Raw genomic sequence first — 27051 nt, 5'->3', positions numbered from 1 at the left:
TCTTCCTTCCTTTTTGTTTTTTTTCTTTTTTTCTTTCTTATTCTTTTATTTTACTTTTAATTTATTTTTCTTTCATTTGTTTCTCTTTTCTTTTCATTCTCTTTATTCCTCTCCTCTCCTCTCCTCTCCTCTCCTCTCCTCTCCTCTCCTCTCCTCTCCTCTCCTCTCCTCTCCTCTCCTCTCCTCTCCTCTCCTCTCCTCTCCTCTCCTCTCCTCTCCTCTCCTCTCCTCTCCTCTCCTCTCCTCCCCTCTCTTCTTTTTTCTTCCCTTCCCTTCCCTTCCCTTCCCTTCCCTTCCCTTCCCTTCCCTTCCCTTCCCTTCCCTTCCCTTCCCTTCCCTTCCGCTTCCCTAATTCCTTCTTTTTTCCTTCTTTCTTTCTATCCCTTTCTTTCTTGCTTTTCTTTCCCTTTCTTGCTTTCTATCTCTCTCCCCACCCCTCAAGGTTTGATACCCCCTGTATCAAAGTAATGCTGAGAGACAAAGAGGTAAATTATCTGCCTTGGCGTTGATGGTATGTCAAAGATCGCAAAGCCTAGGCGCTCTCTTCCTGCGAAGAGGATGATTTATAGAAAATTGCAGGCAGAACACATGCACATTCTGGCAGCCGTAAAGACAGTCCCTCCCTTTTCCTTAATGTTCTTTTATCAGCTTCTTAGGTGTCCGCTTCGTTTGTCTGCATGAAACTAGTAGTCTTAGTAGGAATCCCCAATTCTGATGTTTTTTCCCCTTTTCCTTAAGAAGGATTCTCTAAATCCAACAGTGCTCCTGCACAGATTTTATTCTTCCTCCTGTTTCTCACAGCACTTGTTTGGGGCGAGGAGGGGGGGAGCGAAAAAAGGGGAGAGAGGAGGGAGAAGATCTTTCTCCTATTTAGTGATTAACTTGCACAGCTCAAAGAAAGAGAAGATTTAATGGGAGAAATCCTGTCTGCATGCTTTGTACTCGCAGCAGTCCTGTGGATGGGAATATCAGAGAATGCATGGCTTTAACATTTGACTAGTACCTGGGCAACCAATTTTGGTCATTTTATTCCATTGCTGTTGTTAACATTTCTGCATTTGGTCTTCAGCTGGGCTGGGAGAGTTCAGACAATGAAGTTCTAACATGCCTAACCTCTCCCAGAGCCACTAAACCTGGACTCTTTTAAGAAGAGCATCTCAGCTTCACTGCTCACATAAAACTTCCTCAGATCATGGGACGGATCTCCCCCTTCATCTGAACCACAGACTTTGTGGTTCTAGTCTCTCTTCCACCCATGCAAACTGCTTGAGGGCTCAGGAAAGCCCAGTGATGTTCCAATACCTGTCATGCCCTTGTGCTCAAACTGATTTTGCCTCACTCCCATGTATTGATTTACTGAGTCTGCACGTAACCCCTAATCCTCCTCTCCCACTTCCCCCCTCCTCCCCCTTTCAGTGCGAGACATAACCCTAGAAAGAATCTGACCTGGTGCTGTAGGAAGACTGAAGAGAGGGGGTGGTGTATGGAGCAAAAGAAGTAGCTGAGCACAGTGCTTAATAAAAACGAGACCAAATAAAAATGCAGGCTACAGCTGCTTTGTCTTTGCCTGCTTGCCTCCATCACCAAGATACCTTTCTTTGTGAGCCTTGATCGTTAGTTTCCATGGTTTAAATAATCAGTCACAAAGGAGCAAACAACTAGGTGTTGGAAGGCATAAAAGTTATTTTAAGTAGAAATCTTTATTTTATTTTGTAGCCAAAAACGTTTCACCAACATAGGAAGTGCTTTTGGTGATCAGTAGTAGAAGCTCTCTTTTCTCTTAAATGCTTGTGAGAAATAAAAAACGTGGAGATGACTGTCTTTATTTCCGGGAGTAGACTTCAAAATACGTGCCAGAAATGGACAATTCGAGTGTCCTTTCTCCACATCAAATGAGAGCTGGAAGGGGGATTAAAAACCAACCACGTGGTAGATCTGGTTTTATACTTTGCAACCTCCAGCTCCATTTATGTTCTTTACCCTGCTCAGGGAAGATTAGCCTCTAGATGGATGTGTCTGAGGGATCACCTCAGGGGCAGATCTGCATGCAGAAACCGGTTTTTGCCATGACTGGAGGAGAGCTATGACCTAACAGAGCACTCTATCCCAGCGGCTGCCCGAGCATCGCAGGAGCTGCTGAGCGATCCTGCACAGGAAGCTTTGTGAAGGCAACAGCTTGGAAGGGGAAGCTCTTCAGATCTTTACCCCTTCTTCTCCTCCTCCCTGGCCAGTGAGTGATTCGGTGTCCCAAACCTTAACTTTTTGTTACCACCTTCCTATCTTAATCTCCTTCATCTTCAACACCTCCTCCTCTATCACTACCATCTTCTCCTCCATCTGTCTGCCTCCTGGATCTCTCTGTTGTTTGCTTGCTTTTCCCCCTCCTCTTCCACCTCCCTCCCTCTTTCTTCTTGCCTTTTCCTCCTTTCTTTTCTTCTCTTTTCTTTCTCTTTTTCCTCCTCTTCCCCTACACGTTGTTGTTGTTGTTAGAAAGGATTCTTGCACCCCCTGGTGCTCTTGCGTTTTGTGTGGTAGGAAAGGAGATTGTCTTCTTTCTCTCTCTCCCTCTGGTTGCTCATTATTCAGAGAGAGACACAGAGGGTGAGTGAGAGAGAGAGAGAGAGAGACGGATATCTCAGGTCATCTGCAGCTGCAGCAAACCAGTGAAGGAGAGAGAGAGAGGGAGAGGGAGAGAGGGAGAGGGGGGGAAAAGCAGGGAAAGATGGCGATCCTCCATTGCTGAGACCTGGCAAGGAGCACATGAGACTCACAAAACAACTTCCACAACAATAACAAGAAGAAGAGCTAGGCAGAGAGGAAGAGGAGAGGAGGCAGCAGCAAGAGCAGCAGCGCCGGGACGCTCCCGTAAGTTCTTGCAATTAAAACCCATCTCCGCTTTGGCATTGGAGAGATCATCTCTCGTGTGTGTGTGTGCATATATATTTATTTGTTTGGTCTTTTCTGTCTTTCTTTCTTCCCACCACCTTCCCCTGAATCCATTCATTCGGTCAACGGAGGAAGGAGGAGGAAAGAAAGGAAGGAAAAAAAAAAGGGGGGGGGGGGGAAGAGAGGGGAGCAAGAGCGGGGTGTTTTGTTTGAGGGAGAAGTCTTGCATGGAGGAGGAGAAGAGGAGGAGGTGCTGGTGGTGGTGGTGGTGGTGGTGGGAGGAGGAGGAAGGCGGTTAATTAATTTTTTGTTGTTGCATTAAGGCGGGGGGGGGGGGGGGGGGGATATGGGGAGATAAGTGAGATATCAGCCGAGCTTTCGGGGTGGGGGGTGCCCGGGAGGATATGTGTGTGTGCGCGAGGTCTGGATGGTGCTGTGCGTGTGGACTTGGATCAGATACGGGAGAGACACGGAGAAGAGAAAAGCTCCGTGCTGGCACGACCCAGGCAATCGGGTGACCTCTTTCTTCCTTTCTTTCGTTCTTTCGTTTTCTTTCTTTCTTTCCTTCTTTCTTTCTTCCTCTCTCTCCCCCTTTCCTTCTCTTTCTCCTCATCCCCTCGCTGCCCTCCTTCTCCTCTCCGTTGGTGAGGCTGGTCCCTCACCCCGGTTGGTGGTGCCCCCACCGCGCCTCTCCTGGAGTTGGGATGCGGGGGTCCCCAGCAGCGTCGGGGCTGGGGGGGCTGGTGGTGCCCGCAGGAGGTTGCTTGGAGGAGGACAGCGTTCAGCTGGAGAGCAGGAGCCATTACACACGCTTGTGCTCTCCTTTGAGAAAAAGAGTGTGAGAAGGGAAGAAAGGAGAGGGAAGGAGCCCACTTCTTCTTGCTCAGTTCCCCGATGTCCCTACCTTTAAACCAGGCGAGGGAGAAGGCGCTTTCTCCCGTGCCCCTTTCTCAGGCACCCGGAGTAGCTTGCTCTCTATCTCTCCCCTTCTTTCCCTTTCTTTATCTCCCTGTCCTCCATTTGCAAGCTGTCTGCTTTGGTTCCAGTCCAGGCTCCACAACACAAAGCTTCTCCTCGCTCTCGCACACATGCACACACAGAGTCTACAGGCTCTTTATGTCTTCTGGAGTAACCTTCTTCTCCCTCCCCCAACCCCCCCGCCGCTCCTCTTAGCATTGTGGTTTCTATTCTCCACACAGATCCTCCTGGAGGTTCATGTAGTTGTGATGTGATAGGATTTCTCTCCCCCCCCTCTTTTGGGGGAGAAAAGGAAAAAGTTTTATTCGTTTTTCTGGTGTTTGGAAGGAGAGAGACCATCAAGTTTTTGAGTGCTTTCTGGTGCTGCTTTTGTGTGTGTGTCTGTGGGGGTCTATTTGTCTCATGAAGCTGCTTGCATGTCTAAGAGGAAGTGACTAGTTTGGCAGAGAGCTGTGATCTGAGTCAGGTAAGCCATGTCATGTTCTCTAGCTCCACCAGAAAATGGAGGAGAGAGAGAGTAGACAAAGCTGAGATGGGAAGTGCTCCTAACATCGTGGATGTCTCTCCATGTTTTGAAGCTTTGCTGGCAGTAGCTGGCTTAATCATGATTTTTTTCCCCTAAGGTTTCTTTCAGTTTTTTCAATGTACAAGATTGTGATGGGTCTTCTCTCTGACTTCATGCTATCAGGAAATGAGGATTGGAGGAAATTGCTCAGATTCTCCTTCACACAGAGAAACACATCCTCAGGCTTTTTGCTTATACTTCCATGCGGAGGTCACCTTTATAGATATTTTTCTTTGGTTAAAGACCACAGAATTTAGAAGGTTGATCAGTTGGCTAAAGAAATAGTGTATATATGCATGTATTAGTAGATGTTTAAAAGCATTTGGAGGTAAGTGCTCACAGCTTGAGGCTGTTCAGGTTCTTCCACAGAACATCATGAAATGTCATTTTTTTTTCTAGGTGATGATGGTGATGCCTGATTTTGGGGATTTTTAACATCTGATTTTCAAGAGCATTCCTTCTTTTGGATGTATTTTAAATTAAGATGGAATATTTCTCCCTACTCACAAGGTTGCATTAAAATGATATTGGCAAGCTTTTAGTAGGTTCCTCAGAGCATCATAACACCTAATTTCTCTCGGGGAAAAAACCCAAACAATTTTTACAGCTGTCTTTTTGGTGTCTTTAAATTATCTTTTCACTGAAAACTTATGTCAACATTCTTGTTATAATTTTAATGTCATTATGGAAACCTAAGATCTTTAAAGTGAGATAGGAGTTGGACAGGAATCTGTGTACTTTTTTTCTAACCCACCTTTTAATCTGAATTCATTTTTAGTAGACTCAAAACAGACTCCACTCTTTTTCCACCAACCTAAATTTGCACATTGGTTGCATAGTAGATGCAGCTCCTCAAAAAATTCAAGCTAAATGCTGAAACACATGAGGGGTATACTGAAGTTCAGTGCTACTGAGCTTGAAGACACAGCTCCATAAAGTTGTATCAATACTGTTCATGCATAAGTTACTCTGAAGAGTTTAAGAAGGAATGTGTTACATGCGGGAGGTGTTAGTGATGAGTTAGGGAACCAGTGAATCTGAGTTGGAACACGCTCCCAGATGTGCAAAAAGAACAGAAAGATTTGAGGATTGCAGTGACTGGGGATGAACTTGAGATCCAGCGGTTGCACAGTTAACATCAGTGCCCTTGCTGAATTTTTGCTATGGAAGAAATGGTTTAATATGTAATCTAATATACTTGGGAAGGATATAGCATTATCAGCTGTGCATTTCTTGAGTTCTGGTTTCTGATATGTCACCCAAAGTACTGAGATACTGTGGTTGTCTCCATCTTTCAAACTGGGCCATGGAACATACTATTTCAGGTATGTTTAATCTGACATTTTGACAAAGAGGCAGGATAACTGTCTTGATTTGGGTTTTGGGTGGTGTTTTTGTATGGGTTTGGTTTGTTTTTTTTTTCGCCTGAGGTGATGTTCTCTGATGCATTTTGTGATCTCTGCACTGATCTAAATGAACAGCCACTGAAGAAACAGAACAAGTCTCCACTGACCTTTATTTGTTTGGGTCAGATCCTAAATATCCATACCCATGTGAGATGACTGTATGCAGTCTTCTTGGGTATCTGCTTGTATTTCACAGTTCAGAACTGTGAATCTCCTCTTACTCCTTGAGAGGTCAACTCAGTGCTTGCACTACAGTGTGCCCTGCAGATACATTGTTCTCAAACATAGCATGTGCAATCCAAGAACAAGTTTGAGAAGATTTAAGATGAGGATCCTTATGGGAGGGCCTCTTGCCCCTTTCTTGCCCTAGAAAACCAAACATCATTGCAATAGTTTGAATGGTGCTGTTTGTATGGGGAGTTTCTTTACTGTAAGACAAAACCAACTTTAGAGAATGATATTCTTTTCAATGATGTTTCTTGCTGTAGCTCTGCCCAGACAGACTGAAGTTTACCTTGCTGTTAAAGTACTAGCTTACTTAGTAAGGGGAACTTACTTCATTTTTAAAAACAAAGCCAGTAAAACCCATCCAACCAATCAACCCAAAAACAAACCAATGAACAAAAGAAATAGAACCAACCAAACACCACCACAACAGCACCTCTCCCTACAAACCAAAACTGATTTTTAAAGGTCTAGAAACAAAATCTTAATTCAGGAGATGCTGGTGACTTGAATGTTTCTTGTAGTCAGGCACAAGTTTCTTCATTTGGACTATGGCTTTCAATTGCTTTTGATTTGTGGGCACCCAGAACTTCCTCAGGGTGCAAGCTCTAACAGAAACTGCATTCATGGCTTATTCTTCAGTATATAAACTTGGGGTTTTTAATGACTTCTCTCAACCCCATTAGATGCAGCCTATGGACCACTGCTTTAAATAGGTTTAAGCAATGGTTTGATTTTGCTATGCATGCAGTTTTACTAGGTTCATAGTGGATTACATTGTTGAGAAATTTAAAATGTCATGTTTATAATTTCCTTCCATAATTTTAAAGAATTATTTTGTTACAAGAGGAAACCTAAAATATGTTGTATATGCTTAGACTGTGAAGAACATGAGTGCATAATTGATGCTGGAAATGGAAAGTAGAACAAATGCAAGTAGAAGAAGGGGAAAAAAGAAAAGGATCAATTCAGTAAAGTTTATAACAAATTCTTTAGTGTTGTGAACTTTGACTTGAAGGAGGATTGACTATAAAGACATGAGTGACTGAAAAGAGAGTTGATAAGTTGATAATTGTTGGAGAAGAACTGTGTTCAACATGCATGTCTGGACATCTGGCAGATGTTACTCTGGGCCCCAAGGAATGGACAAGTTTAATTTTAGACTTAAAAAGGAAATGGGAAGAACTAAAGTCTTATAATAGTACAACTTACAGTCTGAGGAAAGTTACTTCAGAAAAGCCCAAAGATGTCTCTTGAAATTTGGTACTCCCAGAAACATGTCTAAATGAATTTTTCCTATTGAGTTTTCCAATTATTCTAAACAACATATGAAGAGTTACAATGTAAATTGAGATCGCTCCAGTTTGATGTAACACTTTCTCTGTGTGGTGCTGTGTATGATTTCTTAGATTGAGCAGAAGAACACTGCTTTGTTGTAAAAAACTGCATAAAAAGGACTTAAAAGAGTGAAACTGGTGAACAGCTGTGTAGTATTAATTAACCAACACTGCCCTCCTATGAAGCTAACTTAGGGACAAAACCTGTAGTATCCCCAAACCTCCAGTGAAATAGTGAAAAAAGGAATGATTTGAAGAAGCATGTTGATACACAAAGGAGATCCTGTTTTGACAGATCAGGAAAAGCCTATGAAGGCCAGTATGTCATTGTGTCTTTTCAGGTATTTTGTTCCCTCACTCGTTGTTGTACTTCCAATCCATTGTAAAATAATATAAGTGCTCTCTTCACTAATATTTCTCTATTTCAAAATTAAATAATGTATTTTGTGAACTTGTTCTGGATGAAAAGAGTCTGCTGCTAGTGCCAGAAATTTATGATTTGCTTAACTTGTATACCTGATCAAAATGTGATCAAGTGTGAGCTTCTAATTGCTGGCTCCACTAAAAATGCTGAACTTCATCGGTCTAAATGCTTGTTTGCTTTTCAAACAGCTGTCTCATTCTAGAGTTTTTGAACAGTTGTTTCTTCTAAGGTACTAAATAGTCTATCCAAAGGAGTGCGTTTAATGGAAATCTTTAATACAGGTAGAGTTAAAATAGAGCATGGGCCCATAGGAGGTGAACAGGAGGTTTGTGAAATGTTGATTGAGGAGGGCATGAGAAATTCCATGTTACTCTAAAAAGAGTAAGAATAGCTTTGAAGGAAAACAAAGAGTATGATGAGAATGAAGGTTGCTTAAACATCTGCTAACCTTTCAGAGAGAGGAACTTCAATTATTTAATCAAGAGGTGCTGGAGAAGGTGGTGTGATGCAAGTCTTCAGCTGCTGGCAGAGACACAGTTAACATTGTAAACGGTTGAACTTCAGCATGGCACTTCTCCAAATGAGTTGACTGTTGAAAATAAAATGTTCCAGAAGAACTGGGAGAACAGGAAAGAAGTTAAAATAGCATGGTTTATATGCCAGTGCTGAAAGAAGAAAAGGGGGGAGGAAGGGAGATAGCTCAACTTATGATAATTGTCTTGTTGGTTGTAGTGAAAAGGCTTTAGTAGAAGTTTCCAAATGAGGGCACTAGATTTAATAGACTGCAGTCTTCATTTGTGTCCTGAGTTTTGGAAGTATTCTTCTGCTTTCAACTTGTGTTTGGGAAATTGAACTCATAGGTAAATAAAAAGTCACATGAGGTTGTTTTGGGTTTTGTTCCATCTTGTTCTTTTAACTTTAAAACAATACCAAAGATCTGAAGTCTGCTCCTCATCTCGAGTTTTATGAGGCTGTGCCAGATGTTGCAGTACAAACACAATTCTGAAGAGATTTGAAAGGGGGGTTCAGATGGGAAAAGGGGAGTCTACTTCTGGTGTCTTATATTTGAAACACAGGGTCTTATGTACAATTTGTGTGTGTGTGTGTGTGTACTCTTCAGCTCCTCAGGAGCTGAAGATCTTGCTACAGTTGTTTTGTTCAGCTTGAGGCAGGATATGTTACTGCAGTAACTCAAAATATGCTTGCCTGATCACTCACTAATGGAAGGAACTTTTCTTTAAGCAGTGTCTGGAAAAGAACCTTCACTCAGTACTGGTTGTGATTGCTTTGTAGTCACTTTTGAAACACATAAGTTATCAGAACATCAGTCCCAGACCTAATAACAGTGCTATGCATTTTATTTCCAGTTGATCTGAAAGTCTCTTTGGTTTTGGCTAGACTTTGTGATACAATTATGGACCTCCACAGCAGCTGTCTAGAGAGAATACAGTAGGTTTTTGGCTTTTGCTAAAAGCAGCTTTTTGGGTAGTAGGTGGAAAGATCCCTCAAGAAAAGCAATCAGTTTATGTTTATTTGGTAATTTAAAGAAAATGGAGATGAGACATCTCAGGTGGTGTGATCATTCTTGAATGGAGTCAAATACAGTCTCTTTAAGAATACATGTTTAATAATGTCAGCATAAAGAGCGGTAGGCACAGCATCAATGTCAGGAGTGATTAGGAAGGACTTACTGAGAGCTTATCAGGGTAGCAATCATTGCAAGGCCAGTGTGTTGAAGACAAATAATTCTGAGAAAACATTTGATTCACTGGACTGCTCTATTAATTTTGAACTAGTTAAAATAAGAATTCAGTTGTTAAAGCATGTTTCCTGTTACTTCTTGGTGGAAGATAAAATAATCAAATTTGGATTAAGCAGAAAAATAGAGAGATACTTCATGCCTTTGGGAGAAGAAGCTAAGTGTTTGCATGGTGTGCTTGTGCTTTTTCTTCTTTCAATGCCAGGAATATGCAATTAATTATTTACTAGTCATAATGGTTGGTCAGCAGCACTGGACAATGTATCGTATTTACACCACTTGTTACAGGTACAGGCTAGACTTATGCTGACCTGAAGATTAAGAAGTGGGATGTTCAGTGATGGCATTACTGTTCTATTAAAAAGCTCTGGAAAGGGGCCTGAGAACCCCAGCTGCTGTCGTGGTGAGGAAGTCAGGCCTTCAAAGGATACAAGGATTAGAGTGTCAGGAAAAGTAAATGGTAGCATCAGCACAAGTAGAAAATAGGCAGAGCTATTCAGCAAACAGAAAAGTAGGCTAAGGCATGCCATAATTATGTGTAGTGGAAACTTGCTGCTAATAGAGCAATTGCGTGGGGTAGAGAGGCAGGAGAATGATTTTTCAAGACAAAACAAAGCAGACGTTGCAGAGAATGATATAGGAAGACTGGGGATTCGGTGTGCTTGTGATAACGTGAAAGAGAAGACTTCGTTTTGAAAGATGCTAAAAATGGAATCTGCTAATGTTCATGTGGTCACTATTTCCGTGGCCTTGTAGGACAATGGGGGCTTCTTTGCACTGGGTGAATTAGCAAACTCTTCCTTCCCGCCTGCAGCTCTTAAGGTTCAAATAGTACTGCTTCAGGGAGGTATCGGTAGCTGTGGAAAGACTGCATCACAGGATGTTCCTTTGGGAAAGAAGATTGATCATACTGCATTGGACTTTTGTCATGTAAATGGATTGAAAATACAAAAGCTACTTATCATAGGAGCCAGGCAAACACATTCCTCCACATGTTGTCCCTAGACCTCTTTCATTGCTGGCAAAGAAAAGAGCAGAATGGGGAATTGTGACACAGAGATCCTGTGCTCCAGCAGCCTATACTTATTTATCAACTAAACAGGGTAAGAAATATTTGTCAAATAAACATCTACGTATGCTGGAAGATTTTGGTCCAGCATGAGTGTGACGTGCAGGGTGGTGCATTTAACTTCTAATGATGTTGCCTTGCTGAAGACTTTAATTTAGTGTCTAGCTGGGAAAGGGATCATCAATAAAGGCCTTGCTATGGTCCAAATGACAGAATTTAGCTGTCTAATGATGCTGAAAAGTGTTTTGTTGTTTGTTTTTTTTTTTTTTCCTTTCTGCCTCTGTGTCGTTGATCTTAAATTGACAGTTTGAATAGATCCTAGATTAGAAGTTCTAGAGTGATTGTTCAAGGTGGCTTATGCTGGTGATGTTTACTTAACAAACTTTCCCTTCTGTGTTCCTTCCCTTTCCCTTCTGTGCTCCTTCCCTTCCCTTTTCCCTTCCATGCTCCTTCCCTTCTCTTCCCTTCCATTCTCCTTTTCTCCTCCCTTTCCCTTCCCCTTCTCTTCTCTTCTCTTTCCTTCCCTTCCGTGTTCCTTCCTTCCTCTTCCCTTCCCTTCTGTGCTCCTTCCCTTCACTTCCCAGTGCACTCTCCAGTCTGGACTAAACATGTGAGGCAGCATGGAGGAGTGTTGCTCTAGAAGTGGATGCAGTGAATAAGGCATGATTGTTCATCTCTAGTGAGAAAACTGCTTCTAGAGAAAACTTAAGAAGGCCCTGTAATATTTATTTAACACAGACCTGGATTCTTGGAGTTTTAGGCCTCTGACAAAAAACTGAAGAGACCAAAGAATTAGTGTTCAGCCTTTGAAATCTTTGTCTTATTTTTTTAAAACTCCTTCAAGGATCCATCCCTCTAACCCAGTAAAACAGACATAATTGGAATTTAGCAGGATATGGGAAAACAAGATTTTGGTGCTGGATTCTGGTGTTGCATGTGTTGAAATAAACTAGTATGTAGATAAGAAAAGAAAAACCTCCTTTTGGGAGTAGTGCTGATGCGTGAGACTGGAGCAGACTTGCTCTGCTGTTTGCAAGCACTTGAGATATGTGAACTAGAGCTACCTGCCACTTTGTTTCTGTCACTGCAGCCATTCTGACTGATAATGTGTTCTCAGGTGCATTGCTGCTTGTGGTGAGTATAGAATAACTACGTATACTAGATACATATACTATATCTAATTAGTTTAGTTGGTAATGAAACAAAGTTTGGAAGGCAGTGGCCATAAGGAGTCATCGTGTTTTCTTCTGTGTTGTGTGACAAGTGCAACTGTCAGAAAAATAAATAAATGTCAATATGAACAAACTTGGAATGATTTCTTTCCTTATTCAATTGGAAGCTCTGAAGCTTTTTAGTTTTTCCCTTCCTTGTCTACATCTGGGTGGCTCTGGCTGCAGGATTTAGAACCTCCAGCACTGGTGGGCTCTGAAACTGTGCTTCTGTCATGCTCAGCTAAATAACTTGACAAGTGTAAAAATGTTAACAAATGGCTGATGGAAAATTGAGAGCAGCCAGACAGCGCTCAACCTGGTTAATTAGCTTCTTGACTGCTGAATTGTTCCTGCCCTCTCATGGCTGTGGCTTGCAGCTCTGTGAGAAAGGGTTTGGGTTCCTGGCCAGGAGTGCATCCCAGAAGTTGAATTCATGTAACTTGAAGTCCTTGTGGACTGGTTCCTTTTGGTCTAAATGACCTTTTATCTTCTTTGGGGGAGGGCAGTGGGGAGAAAGAATATCAGTTTTCAGCTATGTCAGGTCATATAGAGGTCAAGTTCTCTTGTCTGTGATCAAGCATGTGGTGTAAAACCAGCCCAGTGTGCGACTGTGTACCAGGACTCTGTAGAAGAGGACTTTATCTGACCTTCTGGAGGTAGATATGACTGAAGGCCATGTTGTGAATCAGTATATATGATGACTCTGAACTGAGGCTTGCAGCATTTGTATATTTAACTCTTTGGTGGTGCTGGCTCCTGGTGTATTTCCACCTGGTAGGTTGAAAGAAACTGTTGTTTGTCAAGAACATGCAGATTTCTCCTGCTAGTTATTCATACATGTGTGAGACCTTCTGAAATCCCTGGCTCCAAGGTAATAACTGTATTACTCACTGGAGCTGCTGAAAGAGAGTGAGTCAATATATTTGGGTCTCCCAGCTGCATGAATAAATGAGTAAACCTGAATTATTTTTAAATTATCAGATTGCAGAGGTGATAATATACTACAATGAATTTTCCACTCCACGCCCTCTATAAATGTGCTGCCTTCCTTCCACTGTGGAGCCGAGAGGGGAACGCAAGATTTTCGGTGTGTTGGTGTCCCAAGAAACCACATGAAAACTGCTGAGGTCGCACTCAGAAAATGTCTTGCAGACCAAAAGCCTTCAGTCAGAAGTTGCTTGGCAAGGTGACAGAGAGGTTGACCAAAGGTTGCATGTGGTGTGCTCTTGCAAAATGAATATGAAATGCTCATTGCCCTCCATGGTTCTTCAGTGCTTCCACAAGTTCACCCATGTTACTTCAGTGGTGTACAGGACTAGAATTTGCTGCTGGTATTCTGGTCTTATCTCTGAAGATATTTATTTTAAGAATTCATGTCTACATAGGTTTGTTAATACAGTACTGTAATATCAGATGGGCTGCTGAGACCTGAAGGGGGTGAGGAATCTATTTTTAGTGTGTTTGAAGGGTAGATGATGTTTCAGGTTGTGGAATGAGTTTCTGGGGGGCCTGTCACCATATACTGAAGTTTTGTATGTCATGGCAATGGAGGCCAGTCATATGATGATGAGTTAGTAACTTAAATGGGACATTGAAAAAAAAAATGTTACTCTTTGGATAAATTTTAAAGATAGATGGAGCTAAAATGCCACACGCTCTGTTCTCATGCTTGTTTCCTTGATGTCCTGAAGACATCTAATCCTCTTTACAGGTGAAATAAGCAGTCTGCTTAAGAGCTGAAGGCAATGCCTACTGATCTGTTGACATCCAGATTGGAGGCTTATTCATGTCTGAGTAAGAATTTTAGTAATGGGTGACCAAAAGAGTGTTTTGGTTGCCCAGGGGGTGTGAAGAAGATGATTTGTGATCTTCCATATCAGAAGTTAGTCACATGTGGGAAGCTGGATAATAGCAGTGATGTCCTATGTAAACATACTTGACACCCCAGCCTGCACAGAATTGGAGCTTTAGGTTGAGAAGACTGCCCCATATAAATTGCATGCATGCAGCAATCTGAAGAATGAATCCAGCCTTACTTTGGAAGCACTGCACTGTAGTGGTAGCCATAAGGAACAAATTTTAGTGTTTTATTATGGTTAGATTTAATGTGGATTGGCTTCCTATTTTCTTTGGAAGGCAGTAAAACTGCAACTTTTACAGGATTTTGCATTTTGCAAAATCCTAGCATTCCTAGGATTTTGTTTTGTGTGCAGTCATGTACACTTTATTTATTTATTTAATAAATCCTCACTGCTACTGTTAGGAACATTAACAAAGGCTTTTTTAATCAGTCAGACCTCAGCCACCATTGCATTTTCTTGATACTGTAGTACATTTGGCAGATAATAGAAGACAGGGGCTAAAACCCTTGTATTGTAAAAGCCTATTCATGTGAATTGTTGAGGCGATCTGATTTTGAATTTCATTGCAGCTACTCATGTGAGTAAATATTTGAAGATCAAATCCTCAGCTGCACAGACAAATTCTTGTGGAGTTTTCAGGGAGGTATAGGAAATATACATCTTGAATAGAAGATGCCCTTAGCTTATGTTGCTTTGTAACAACTACTGCCTACATACATGAGATGTTCATTTGTGGTTGCATGTGAGGGCCTGGTTTTAGCTGATTTGCAAGAGCCAGCAGGAGCTTATTCATTAGATAATTCTTTCACTTTCGTTCATATGCTCCTTTCCTTTCATTCTCACTTTGTATTTTGGCAGGGGGAAGACATATGTTATAAATACTCAACTTTGACTTCAACTAATGGTGGCATGTCCCTAAAATAAGACTTCATATGAGCTTTAGTGTGTTCTAGTCACAACATTCATATTACTATGCTGTCTGTAGGTGATGTTCATGCCTTCTGGAGTCCCATCACTAACTGTGGTGGGTTTGGAAGCCATTTTTTTTTCACACTTCCTTTTTATTTTTGGGATAAAGGGATTGGTTTGAGTAGATACTAATATGGTAATTGTCTGTTCAAAAGAGAGGTGCTTTGAATCAGGGAAAATGCAACCTAGGCTCTTTTATGATGACAGAAGGGTGAACCTTTGCATATATGTAAATAATACAAGTTACTATCCATGTGGTTCATACTGCCATGGCAATTCATCTGGCAGATCATTTAAATATTTACTCCAAAAGACCTTGTTCTCTGTTGGTGTGAAGCAAATTTCCAGTTATTTTTAGGTCATTTTCATCTTAGCAGCCCTGTTGGAGATAAACCAGACACAAGTGCTGTAAATTGTCCCTGCGTTTTGGTAGAAATTAATAAAATGAAGTTTAATGGTTTGGTCCCAAGGGGAGAACAGACCATCTGGTTAACAGAAGGTTAGACCAAGTAATACAGTGCCACAAACCAACCCAGGATAGCTGGTAGTGTGTCCAGTTGCTGCATGTATCAAGCATTGAAATGGTGCTTTCAGATTTGCAGAGCCAGCAGTTCTGTTACCACTGCTGTGACGCAGGAGATAATTCTGTTGGGCAAGCATCAGCATGGGGGTGGATCTACAGTACAGGATGTGTAATGTCAACATGAAGCATGGGAGCTGGCAGTAAGAAGGAAAGCAGCCATTTCATGCCAGTGCAGGAAGCCTAAATAGATTTTTTTTTTTTCCCCTCTGCATCTTGTCCTTTTATGCTGTTTTCATGCTTGGTATTAAAAGATTACCTTCTGCTTTGTCATCTGAAAACTTCATCCCAGCAGGGCTTCATTTCTTTCTGTTTTTTGAACCTGTTTGCTGGTTTTCTTTTCCATTTTTTTTTTTTTTTTTTAAAAAACAAGTGAAGTGCACTCCAAAAGCATTTCTGATGGATTACAAAAGAGGCTGGGGGGAGGCTGAAGGGCTAAGCAGATCTGGAGAAAGACAAGAGCTCAGTCATGTGAAAGTCCTGAGCTTCAGATGAAGTTTCATTGTAGATCCTTTCGGCTTCAGTGCAAAGACAGTTTGTTCAAAGCTGTAACATTTGAGAACATTGTACTGCAGCTGCAAAATACAGAAAGGTATGAAATACTGCAAGTGATACTGTGTAGACTTTAAAACTCTGTAATTATTAAGAAGCTGTAGAAAGCTATAGTAATTGCTTCTGCTTTCTTTGTATCAAGAATGTCCTATTAGAATTTCTGATTTGGTTAAAGCTCGTGGCAAATTGCCATGTTACCTTTTCCTTTTTTTTCTTTCTTTTTTTTTCTTTTTTTTTTTTTTTTCTATTTTAAGAGCCAGATGCTGTTATATGACCATCTAAATCTTCAGAAAAATAATTTCTAAGTAAGCTTGCTAAGCTTTCTGTGGACTTACAAAAATTAGGACTTACTAGATACGTATACATATCTAGTGTAGATATATATGTAGACATATCTAGTATCATAATGTAGACATATCTAGTATCATATATGTAGACATATCTAGTGATATGTCTGCTGTCAGCTCAGTCACAAACTGGACAGCTGGTTTGGGTTTTTTATTGTTGGGTTTTCCCAAAAAAACATTTGAAGATGATTTCTTGCAGCTGCAGCCTGGGAAGCTCTAGAATATCAGAGCTTGCTTCCTGATGGGCATGGCAGAGCTGAACTCCATAAACAGAATTCTCATGATTTCTATTGCCTGTTCAGCAGGATTTTCAGAGAATAGTATTACAGCTCCCCTTGAATGAATCCTTGTCTTAGATGCTGTTCTGTGGTAGCCCTGCAAACTTACAACTTTTTTCATATGTTCCTAAGAACTGGAGTGGGAGTGTGGGAGTAGTCAACCCACAGGTATGTTTTCCCAGTTGCAATTTGGTGATGGGAGGAGGGGGTGCATATAAAACATGGCTTGTGTGTGAAGACTGTTTGTTCAGTTCTGCAGTAACTTCATCCTCCTTGTTCCTTTGGCCCCATTCAGGAGATTTTTTGGTGGAAGTTATGGGAGTCTAGCACTTTTGCATGGGGCACTTGCAAAGAAATGGCACTGCAGAATTGTGTGAAACTCAAACGCCATCTCTCGGGGCAGAACTTTTTCTTGGTTCCATAGATAAGTCCATGTTGTGCTAAGTACAGAACATGTTTAGAACATGTTGTGCTAAGCATCAGAAGTATTAAGGATGTAGGCAAATCGAGAGACTTTTTCTGAGGTATGGTCTCTCTGTCGTGTCTGTCCACACGATTTCCCCTATAGGTTGTATTTTTTAGATGCTTTAATTTTGTAGGGGCTTTTTTCTAGTGATGTTGAACAGTTCTTGGAACGCAATACTGGAGAACATTTATCAGAAGTGTTTCTGCATATGCAAATGAATAATGCTTCTAGATTTTTGTCTGTACCTTTTTTCATAGAACATCTCTATACTGCAAAGAAAATACATTGTCCTTGACTTTTCCTTCCAAAAAAGGTGATACTTGCTTTAGATAGTTTATTATAAATAACTACTAAGATGATAATCTCACCACAGCATGCTTGGCAGTCTTCCACTGAATTAGCCTGTTTCAGCAAGGAGCTGTCGCTTAAGATACAAAGCAATCTGCAGGGACATATGATCACACATACTGACTGTTTTCTCTGTCATCATGGATGCCTCATCATTTCCTGTGTCTGATAATTGGGAATTGGAATTATTGTCTGGTAGACCAGCAGGACCTAGCACCAGAAAGATGGGCTTGAGTTCATATCTCATAAACATCAGGTTACAGGATAGCTCTCAGTTACGAAGGCACTAGAAGAATGTCTGTTGGACATCGCTTTGTTTTTTTTGTTGTTTTATTTTTGATGTCACAAGGATAGATGTGAGCTACTGGGAAACTCTTGAGAGATGCATAGTTACAGCACAATCTCCTATTATGAGATTATAGAGAAACATTAAGTGGTGGTGGTGTAGAGAGGATTTTTTTTTTGGTGTTGGCATTCTTGGGGTAAATAATGACTTCAAGATATCTGGATGCTTTGTTTTGTAGAAATACCATCCAAAAGAAAGACTGTGATAAAGAAATAAGAGGCTGTATCCATTTTTCTGGGGGTAGTGAAAAAACTAATATGAATAAACTAATAATAAACTAATAATTAATATATGCTTAGTGTCAAGATGTGACTGTAGTCATATAGCTTGATGGTGACTTTTTTGAGTTTGAAATGTTGATACCGCTTTGTGGTACATGGCTGCTGAGTTACCATGTTATTGCAACTGTTGTGCGATAGCTATCAGTGGCTGTTATATGCAAACTTCAAGTAGAGTGCTGGCAAGTGTTCATGTTTATTTGTTTAGAAACAGTTTGATCAGGCCATCTCTACTGCTTTGTTAATGTGTAATATGAATCAGAACTTTTTCTAACCTCCGTGTTACTTGTATATTGTTTGTTGGCACCTGATGCTTATCAGAATCCTAATAACTTATATTTCAAGCCTGCGCATTTATGGTTGCCTAAAATATTTAGTGGAAACAATTGGTAAGTTTGAGGTGCTGCAAATGAAAGTATCAAGAATGGTGTTGGAATTCTTTTCTCCCTGATTTGGCAGATCATGTTAAATCTTGTATGTATCTCAACAAGATCAAGGGGGAAATGAAGAATGTCGTCAGACACTGCCTTGCAAACCTTAATATCAGCTCTTTTTTTTCAAAATCCAAAAGTGTTTGGAGTTGACATTCATTGGCAAAGTAATTTGCCATCCTCTGAAGTGAAAACACGTAAAGAGGCAGAGAGATGGTAACTCTTTATCTAGTGACAGTATCCTTCCCCACAGGCTCTACAAAGGTAAATTCCTTTGTTCCTTGCTGAAATTGTGGGAGTAGATTAATGATGGGATAGGTTCTGCTTGCAGATAAGATGAAGAAATTGAAATTGAACTGGTTCCTGATGTTCAGTGACCCATGTATGATTGTGGAGTGTTCTTCATCTCATAACATCTGACCTAGATGCCTTAACACTTTGGGATGGCTCTTCAGCGTATGTCATGTCCAGAGGCTGCCTAATGTGGGTGACCATGTGGCTTTAAAGAAAATCCTGTGGAACTGTTAGTTTCAACCTTACTGAAGGACACATTCTGAAGAGCTAGCTCATTAAGTAAGCTTTGAAGGGTGTGCTCTGCAGAGCAGCTTCCTGTTATTTGGTTAATGGTTGACCTAGTTCTATTGCCATATGCCTCCTGGAATGCATTCTAATATAAAATATGTGCTAAAGCAAGACAAGGATAATAGAAGGAAAGTCAAAGTCTCTATGAAACAGAAATCATATGATGCTGTTGCATTTTTGAGGGTATTTTAGTTACTAAAAATGGCATTATCTTCATAGAATTGTATTGATTTCTGATTGCAAACTCAGGAGCGTTAATCAGACCCCCTTACATATTTTTTTCAGACTGGCCTTGTACTAAAGGTTTGTATCAGTAATTCCCTGTGCTCCGTATGTGAAGCTGAAGTTAGGGAGTGAAGTATTCAGTGATATTATAGTTGTGAGGAAAGATTAGATTAGAGTTGGCTAAAGGCAGGATGATTTTTCCCCCATGGTAGGTGTTTGTTTCATTGCAAACCATGGATTAGCAATTCTTTTTTACTCTTTAAATCCTGGCTAGAAGCCAGAAATGGGGATTCAAGCTTTTACCTGGTATGAGAGATGACATGGCATACATACTTACACTTAGGCAAAAATGTAAGAAATTTGAAAGTACTAGATAAAGTTCAACTTCCAACCTGAGTGAGTGCTTTCCGACAAGCTGAAGTTCTGAAGAACCTATAGGCTGTGTTTTCTGGCTAATTTGATTTTCTGCCCTAGGAAAAGGAAGGATGTGCGATAACAACTGATTTTATAAGTAGTATGTATTATGGTAGAACAGGGGGAAGGGAAAATTAAAGCCATGCTTTGTAATCTTTTGGGAGCTCATGACTCTTATCATCAGATGGGGTGATTTATTATTCTTCTGTCAGTGTGGGAAACTGAACTGCTTACCAGACATACCGCTTTGAATATTCATAAGATCTGGCAGTGGCTAACCTGTGTCTCTTCAGTTGCAGATGGCTTGCAAGCAGTCCAGGTGAGAATTCTGGGCAAAGGTATGTCACCACAGTGGTGGGGGTGGCTGGGGCCAGGCCAGTTTGTCTGTGTGGGAAGAAGTAAACTGTCAGGACCTGTAAAGGCAGCTGTTGCTGATCAGCATGGGGAGCGCCTAACCTACAGAGAAGTAGTGGGATATCTTGGGAATCATAAACACCTTGTACCCATGTAACTCATTCAACTCAAGGCCCTTCATGTTCTCATGACTTTGGGCTTATTTAGTGAGGCTACGAATATTTTGGCTTTTTTTGGCTAGGGTACGTGTAGAGACAGCATTGCACGTTTCCCCCTTCTTCCTTACTGTGTATATTTGTAGGAGAACTGGATCTGGTGGAAAACAAGCTGCAACATTTTTAGTAGGACACAGTGTGTTGTGTGAGCTGTAATCATACTGGTCATGAAAAAAATCTCTGCTCTGGGGACAGACACAAGCACAGCTATTTGTGCAACCTGATCAGAACAAAGGATAATGCTTCTGCTGCAAGATCAGACAGATCTGACTTTTCAGCAGGCTAAGCAAATGAATGGAAGAAGTGGTCCGCCTCCTCTTATCCATTGTCTCAAAGATGCAGGCTCATAGAGAAGAAAGGGAGGTTGAATAGAGCTTCTGAAGGAATATGCTGCTTTGTGTTCTGTGGGAAGAGAGCAAGCAGGAGTTCTAGAAATTCTCTGCATTGGCAGGCTGACAAGCTTGTGATTGGAAAGTGTGGCAATGCACTACTGGTATTGAAAGACTACTTTCTCTTCTGTAGCCTGCCTAGAAAACATAACCATTATCAGGAAGCTGATGAAATGTTCCACACCAGAATACGGTACCAAGACTACCTTGAAGGAAGCTCAGTGGGTATAAATCAAATTAACTCTGACCTCCTAGTGAAGAATGATTTAAGACTTTTTCTGTACATGAGGAAATAATTTTTTTCACTTAGTTTTTCTCTTTTCCTTTTTTACTCTTTTTTTTTCTGTTTTCCTTTTTTCTTCTCCCTTTTTCTCTTTTCTCCCTACCTTTTTTTTTCTTCTCTCTTTTCCTTTTTCCCTTTTTATACTCCTGTCTCCCCTGAATAACTCATCTGTGTCTTTTGGGATACCTCTCAGTTATGTTCCTGATGTGATTTTTACATAGAAAGAGCTGGGCTAATCAAGTTAGGGGGACAATCAGGATCTTCTGCTTGGGAGAATCCTTCTGTTTCTCTTGCTCCAGCTGTCAAGCTGTCAGAGCCAAATTAACCTAAATGTGATTTTAGTGGCAAGCACCTCTTTTAAAGGTATAATGAGGCCAAGGAAATGTGAGAGGAGGTGGAGCAGGACAGGGATTTTTGAAAAGCTGTGCAGAACAGAAGGTTATTTCACATTTTAGAACGATAATATTTACTTCCAGCCTCAAGAGGGATTTCAATTGAGAAATGAATCCTTTAGAGGTAGGGGTGTAGAAGTTCTAACAGTATCAGAACTGGTTAGATCTCTCTGTATTACTGTTTGCATGGTCACTGAGACTCAAAATTGCTATCAGTTAGGCTTTTCATGATCAGGAGATTTTCATATGGTACTTAGTTTCTTTAAACTGAAACTTGTCTTGACTCAGGGTCCTGTAGCTGTCATTTCTTCAGCAAGCATGCTATCTTTATTTTTTCAAGTTAATGGAGGTTAAATTTATGTTTGTGATAACAGAACCAGTCTTGGTGATCCATGAGATCCCTTTCACCATTTGTTCTCCCATATATTGTCTAGAAGGTCACGTGAATTCAAAAGAGAAGCATTTAGTTCCACAGGATGCTGGCAGTCTATCACTAGACTGCCAGTGGGGATGAAGATGCTGCTTTAGGAGCCCACTTAAAAAAGCACATCACGCAGTCATCAGACTCCTTGAGTCTGTGTTAAAACTTTTAAATATGTGATGACTGGGGTGCCATGACTGCATGTTTAGTGTCCAAAAGAAATTGCGAAATTCTTAGGAGAGGGTTAAAACCCTTCCCAGAGAATGTGCGATGCTGAATTTGACCCAACAGAACCTTCAGTATGGGTTTGCAGCTGCTTTGACCTGGAGGAAGTACTGTTGGGGAGAGGAAATAGTGATAAGAGCTGCTTTGTCTCCTTTATTCAACCACAGTTACACCGTGTCTCTAAGCTAAATCTCTGTTACTTAGACAGGGTGATAAAAAATGCATATACTCTAAAAATGTCTAATGGAAAAGAGTTCAGTGAGCTTTCAAACAATACCTGAGAGTGAGGACAAGAAGAAAAATCTCCAGGTTGGACATAAATCTCACAAGTAGATCAAGGAGCAGTCTTCCAGGTCATAAAGATTTGGGTCTGAAAGCGAGTGCTCTCTGGTGCTAAAGGAGAGATAAGGCTGCAAAAGAATTTCTTATTATCTTCTGCTTTCTCACCTCTTCAGGAAATGGGAGGCACAACAGAGGATCTTGTCTAGTTTTGGAGATCTTCAGAAAAGCATCCTTTGAAGCTATTGTATTTCCCAACTTTTTATTAAGCAGATCTTATCTTTGTGTTGTGGGATGTTTTTATTATTTTCTTAATAATAGAACTTCTTGAGATACAAGACAGTTGGACCAATCACTGTTTTCAGAAAAGTCAGCGCACTGTCTCACAAAAAAAAAAGGCTATATTGTGGCCTAGATAAAAGAGGAACCATGAAAGGTTAGCTGGCCTGAAACTTTGAACAAGAGTAATTGTGCTTCATTTCTTAGTCATCCATCAGATCAAGCAAGGTGGATGTTAGAAATTCCTGTGGCCAAATGCTGAATTTTTAAATTTGCCCATTATTCTTAAAAGGCAACAGCAAATTTTTGGGCTGTAGTTCAATGTTCTCAAAGCAGTCAGGCTGAAGAGGGAAATCATCAAAACATCTATATGCACAGTCTTTAGATCTAAGTCTGACACCTTCTGTGCTTTATTTTTTCCAAGTAAAAGGGGTTGAGAATTGGTTTAGTTCCTCAGTGATCATCCACCTGCTTTTGCAGCTCTGGGAGAACAGGACTGTGGGATGAGAAAACCTGATGCAGAAAGAGCAGAAGAATTATAGGTCTCATTGGCCATTGGCTTTTCTAGTGTATCAGAAAAGACTATTGGGGCTTTCTATGACCAAAGCAAATAATGACCTTGCTTTGATATATCAAACAAGTAACACCAGCGCTGTGTCTTTGAGAGCCCTTGATCCCAAGGAGAAAAGCAAGAGTTTTCCTTTTCATTTTGGACCCATTCCATTGCAAACAAGCATCCCACGGGTTAGACAAGAAGGGTGTCTGACAGGATTTAAAGAGTCTTTTCCTTTTTCCTTCTGTTCTCTACACCAATAATTTATATTTAAAAATACATCAAACCTAAAAGCTCCTCATTCAGTTTATATCTGCAATGGATAGAAAACGTGGAATAGGAAATGCTCTGTGACTCACTCAAGAAATGTCTCGGCTTTGTAGCCTATGTGGATTTTAAGAGTCCTGTCTTTTGAATGAGAAAAGAGTGATCCTGAAAAGTAGCAGATACCATTCAAAATAGTAAGAATAGCTAAGTGGACTAGGATGGTATTTAGATGTATTACACACAGGAGACACTGTCATCTCTTCGTTGATCTGCGGCAAGTACCACTCTTGGAATACTGAATCCATTCCTGATGTTGGCATGCCTGTAAAGATGAGTGTGAAAATAGCGGGCACAGTCATGATTTGAAGTCTGGAAAACTGTGCTTCACAGTGACTGCTTTCAGGTAGTCCATTCTTCCCTTTCAAAATGACATTTAGAGGACTAAAGCAGTTCATTTGACAGGCTATGTCAAATATTATAGGAATCTGGAACCTGTACCAAGCTGTAACAAGATGCAGTTATTGGAATGTAAGACTAAAAATGTTTGCTACATAAATAGTTCTTTATTTCTAATATAATAGTGGAAAAAAGAGCTGTTGGGATAACTAATGGACTCTGAAGAAAGTCCTAATACGTCAGGTCTAAGTGTAGTTTCTCTTCTGGTGCTGTAGTGAGAGACAGGCTTTAGACTGTTACCATTTTGTTGGATGTGGACAACTGTCTAGTTGTAAAAGGCCAACTTTCAGCAAGAGGACTCCTGCTTCCATTATCTCAGGTTGGAGATTAATTGTCTTAAAGAACAGCTGATGGGAATGCTATAACTTGGAGATGTAGGGAGTCTAAAGAGGAGCTTTGAGTTTTACCAGAAGGTGCAAGAAGACTCTTTCTCACCAGGCAAAGAAATGGGAAGCAAATAACCAAATTAAGTGAAACAATTAGGCTGGCTGCAGATTTTTAGTTGTCAGTTTAGGCTTGATTATCTGTAGCAGGTTTTCGTCCATTTCTGAATTCTAGGTTTAAAACTGTGGACAAACTACTTGCATTTTGTTCTTGAAGTGGAATCTATGCACAAAGTTGGTGGAAGCTGCCATCCTCTAAAAAATTTGATGTATGTTTTTGCTGTCTCAGTAGAAAAGAAATGGAACATGCTTTCTGTAGTCCTGACAGAGCTACTATAGACTTTCACATCATGGTTTCGAAAAGATCAGTAAATTCCCCAGAGAGAAGACCTTTGGTTTCCTGTGGACTCTCAACCCAGCACTTCAGTCATCCAGAACCTTAGTCCTGGTTTTACAGACAGGAACTAGAGACTTTGGTCCTGTAGTTACCACAGACGTGGTTGTGGCATGAAAACCCAGTCTGGATTTGTTAACGTCAGTTTCCTGTAGTAACCTATTAGAGATATCCCATCAGTTATGAAAGCATTTCTGTAGATTCAGTAGATTACCCTTTCAGGAGTAATGTGTTTCACTTTTTTATTAGATACCTCTCAAAATCTTAGACTTTGAATTTGTTACGGATGACAAATTTAGGAAACTTAGAAACTAACTCTTTTTGTCTTCTGTGCTAATCAAAGGTTTTAAGAATAAGCACTATCATTAGATCATCTTGATAATTAAGGCACAACAAGTCAGTTTCTGTGAAAAATGGTACATAAGCTTGGTTTTGAAGATCATGCTGCAGTTGAGGCCTCACTGTAAATGCTTTTTTTAACCTTATAAACCAGTTACTACAGTAGGATGAAGGACAGTTTTGATTTCCTAATTGACAAATTGTTTTCAGTTCTTAATTTGTAGTTTCACTTTTTGAAGACTGCTTTCAAGATTCAGAACTTTCTAATGTAGTAGTCTCTCTGGAGGTGTTAGAAGACAATGGGAAAACAAAGGAGTTCAGGAATGAAGGAGAAAGAGGTCTGAGCTGTTTCCTCTGTTTCTTGGTTTTGGAATGAGTGATTATTTTAACCTGTAAGTAATGATGAGATTAGTGGCTGTCTTCCATCATAAAATGCAAGTAAAGATAAGAAAATCACTTCTTTTTGGCAACCTGTTCCCTCTTCATCTCTCTCCCATATTCTGAGTAAAATCTTTTCTCCCAGAGATAGGTGCAAAGGAGTCTTCTTGTCTTTAACTTGAACATTTCTTTTCTTCTAGTAATCAGACCTACAGATAAAGCCCCTGTGTGCTCAGCTGAAAAGGAAGCACTCGTTTTTGGGTTGTTTTTTTTTTTGACAGTGATGCTTCCCTGCCAAAATGATCTTGTACTGCAGGTGGGTAGAGGTATATGATGTAAGTTAGTTTGTCAGCTTTGCAACACATCTAAAGTGCAGGGTCTTCAGGAAGGGTGAATCATAGCACCAGTCCTATGATTAGTAAGTCTGGCTCTGCCTCCTTCAGCTTCTGAGACCCTGAAGATCCATTGCAGGTTCTGTTTCCAGGTGAAGGAAAACTTAGTCGTATTTTGACCCGCCACTTCATATAATAAAAGGCAGTGATCCACATAAAGGTCTGGTCCTCAGCTGAGGAAAATTTGCAGAACTTTAGCAAATTTATAGAAATAAAAATATGGAGACATCTCTAAACCCACAGCAGTTACTGGGACTTACACAATATTTTGCAGCTTGTAAAAATACAGCAGCAGGAAGTTGGAATGACCCTGAGGGCTTAATCTTTCTGTGATCTCCTGTTTTGTTTTTTTGTTTTGTTTCTTTTTTTGTTTTGTTTTGTTTTTTTCTTTTTGAGAATGAAAACCTTTAGGAGAGGACTTTCCTCCTGTTCTCTTGGTGGTATTGGCTTGCCTGGCTTTGTTTTTCTTTGAAAACTGATAGCAGAAGACTGTCCAACCTTCAGGAGTGGAGCCATTATATGTGGGCCTGTGCAACAAGAGCCAAAGTTTAAAAATAAAATACCAGGCTGCCTTCCTGAGGATCCAGACATAGCATACATACACGCACACACATACACAATGTCTTGACTGACCATCAGTTACTGAGTTATATCGGTTACTGAGCTCAGAGCAACAGACAATGACAACCAAAAGGACAGACTTGTTCCTCAAAAAGAAAGAGGAAGAAATGCAAGACCTCTGCAGCCTCAAATACCAGTTTCTGGAGTGCATGGGAACCTCATGAGCAGCAGGGTTGAGAGACTGTAAGACCAGATGACTGTCAAGTCATTCCTGGTAGTGTCTGCTGTAGTCCCTTTCCAGCCTTACGTTTCCTCTTCCTCATTTTCTCTGCCCTACTGAGTAATGGTTCTGGGCAGAGTGGTCTTTTTTGACCATTTCTTTTCTTCTTAAGAGATAAAACCAGTGGTTTTTATTTCATACTGAGTGCTGAGTGACTAGCACACCAGACATCTTCAGAAGAAATGAAAGACTGACTCCTTTGTCTTCAGAGCTACCTTAAAGATACACATCATGAGCATCATTCTATGTTAGGCTGTGGAAATAGCAGATGATAGCTAAAAGACCTGGAGAAGGACAGGCTTACAGAGGAGGTAATAGATAGACAAGGAAGAATTATTTACAGCAGAAAAGCCAAAAATTAGTGTTTAATGACAGGAATACAGCTTAGCAGGTGAGGTAAATTATGTTAGAAAGGAGTATCTTTTGAAAGAAAAGGCGACATTACTTAGTCAAAGAAAAGTGAAAGATACAGTTCTTGATCACTTATGAACATAGAGAGGGATGAAGAATGTGAAAGTTTTTTAACTTTTTTTTTGCCTGCTTCTCGAAAAGGCTGATGTCGTATCAACTTTGCTTGATGATTGTGATCTGGGCTGACAAGGGTAGGAAGTCAGGGTTTCTTCAGTGGCCCAGTGTGAAACAGCAGGGAGTGTGCTTCTTTCAGGTGATGTGA

At 40.6% G+C, this 27051-nt stretch overlaps 1 protein-coding gene across 6 annotated transcripts in view; it reads left to right on the top strand.

Moving 5' to 3' along the window:
• The first annotated feature begins 1969 nt into the window (after positions 1-1969).
• The window catches only part of ZNF462 (zinc finger protein 462), a 96445-nt gene continuing 71363 nt past the window's right edge, over positions 1970-27051 (top strand). For 2 of the 6 annotated variants that reach the window (XM_057404410.1, XM_057404407.1), the window contains exon 1: positions 1977-2865. The gene's annotated coding sequence lies outside the window, so the exon portion shown is untranslated. Of the gene's footprint in view, positions 2866-3298; positions 3401-27051 lie in introns of those variants that run through there. The other 4 variants (XM_057404413.1, XM_057404412.1, XM_057404411.1 and 1 more) reach the window with 4 other exon arrangements.

Source organism: Pezoporus wallicus, unplaced genomic scaffold (assembly GCF_028554395.1).
Source record: "Pezoporus wallicus isolate ANWC-B61680 ecotype Strahan unplaced genomic scaffold, APGP_CSIRO_Pwel_v1 contig_7293, whole genome shotgun sequence".
NCBI lineage: Eukaryota > Metazoa > Chordata > Aves > Psittaciformes > Psittacidae > Pezoporus > Pezoporus wallicus.
The sequence above is the reverse complement of the archived record's forward strand: the minus strand, read 5'-3'. Positions and strand labels throughout refer to the sequence as shown.